Here is a 2,161-nt window from a genome sequence, read left to right as displayed (position 1 = left end):
TTTTTTTTTTTTTTTTTACTATTATGGGATCCTATCCAGGATAACACTTTGCATTTAGAATATACTTTTTAAAAATTCAGAACCATGTGACAGTAAGTTACAGACACTATGACACTTAATTTTCCCATAGGTTATCACGCAACTCCTAGGAACTTGGACATTCTCCTGTATAATCACAGTGTTGTTATTGTCCCCAAGAAATTTAACATGATACAATAATATCAGGTAATAAGCTTTTCTAATAAAACTTCTCCAATGTCTCATCAATAATGTGTTCTTTGAAAAACCCCCAGGATTCAATCAAAGATCAAGTATGACGTTTTCTGGTTATGTCTGTTAATCTCCTTTAAACTTGATCTTTCATGACAGTAACATCTTTGAAGACATCAAGCTGGTCGTTAGCATGATGCCTTACAATCTGGATTTGTGTATTTTCTCATGGTTATAACCAGATTTAAAATTCTTGGCAAGATTACTGCGTAGGTGATATTTCCCACTGCATCATGTCAGGATTAATATATTGTTGGTGATTTCCATTATTGGTGATGCTATGATTAGCATCATATTTCTGAGTTGAAAAGCTACTCTTCCTTTTTTGTAATTAAGTAGTCTGTGAGCTGATACTTTGAGATTTATGTGAATATCCTGCTGTTTTGATGTGAATGTTCATGTCTCCCCAGAATTTATATGTTGAAAGTTAATCTTCACGGTGTTGGTTTAAGAGGTGGGGCCTGTAGGAGGTGATTAGGTCATGAGGGTTGCTTCCTCATGAATGGGATTAGTGCTCTTATAAAAGAGGTTAAGGGAGTCTTGTTGCCTTTATGCCATGTGAGGACACACAGAAGGCACCAACTATGAGGAATGGGCCCTCACCAGAAATTGAATCTGCTGGTGCCCTCCTCTTGGACTTCCTAGCCTCCAAAACTAGCATTACATTTCTGTTGTTTATAAATTACCCAATTTAAGGTATTTTGTTAGAGCAGCCTGAAGGGACTAAAACACTTGTTTATCAGCTAACTTTCACCAAGTGGTAGCATTCATGGATAAGCTGTCAGTTATTGCATTGATGGTTCTAACATGGTGAGTTCTTAAAAATGATAAAATTATTATTTCTTCTACATTTATTAGATATAATTCTTTTGTGGAGAAGATGTTTCCTTTTTGCTGCCAATATCTTTTCTTTTTCTTTCTTTTTTTTTTGAGACAGGGTCTGGCTCTGTCACCCAGGCTGGAGTTCAGTGGTGCAATCTCAGCTCATTGCAACCTCTGCCTTCCAGGTTCAAGCCATCCTCCCGCCTCAGCCTTCTGAGTAGCTGGGTCCACAGGTGTGTGTCACCACTCCTGGCTAAGTTTTTTGCATTTTTCATAGAGATGGGGTTTCACCATGTTGCCTAGGCTGATCTTGAACTCCTGAGCTCAAGTGATCTGCCTGCCTGAGCCTCCCAAAGTGCTGGGATTATAGATGTGAACCACTGTGTCCAGCCCCAATATTTTTCTTTCATCATCATTCTTTTAAAATCACTGTGGACTGATGGATTTATTTTTTTCATGTATGCTATAATCTATTACCATCATTATTATTTGAATGCTCAAATTCTTTCAAGTTAACCAATGGAAGCCCCATTCAAACTGGCTTGAATACAGTATTCATCCTTTTATAACTCCACATTAATTTTGGGGCATTTCTTTGTATAAGGGCATAAGAAGTTTCCAATTTGCCTTGTGTTTTCTGTTTCAGAACTAGAAATCAGTCTTTTCTCCAAAGAGCCTTGCTTCGTTTTAATGCAGAGTGTTATTAAGAAACCAAGATCCAGGCGCTACTAAGGACCTTGTTTTTTAGGCCCTTCCAATAGACAGAGCTAAGAAATGCATACAGTAGTGTTTTTTAAATCATAATTTTATCTAATACCACTGAATTCTGTCTAATCTTTTCACCTTTACAATTATATTTCCCTTCTCACACAGTAAGAACTCTGGTTCTCAAGAACCTCAATATATTTACTCATTTAGTCTATTAAAAATTTCAGAATTGCCAATCCAATTCTGTTAGCAATAAATAAGTAGAGTACAGTATTTGGTTTTGTTTTGCAAGTCTTTGTGTCCTTAGAACATATCTCTCTGAGGGATATAGTCAGAGCACGATTTAAATATATATATATAT

The sequence above is a fragment of the Colobus angolensis genome, unplaced genomic scaffold (genome assembly GCF_000951035.1).
Source record: "Colobus angolensis palliatus isolate OR3802 unplaced genomic scaffold, Cang.pa_1.0 Scaffold90, whole genome shotgun sequence".
NCBI classification, from domain to species: Eukaryota; Metazoa; Chordata; class Mammalia; order Primates; family Cercopithecidae; genus Colobus; species Colobus angolensis.
Note: the sequence above shows the minus strand (reverse complement) of the source record.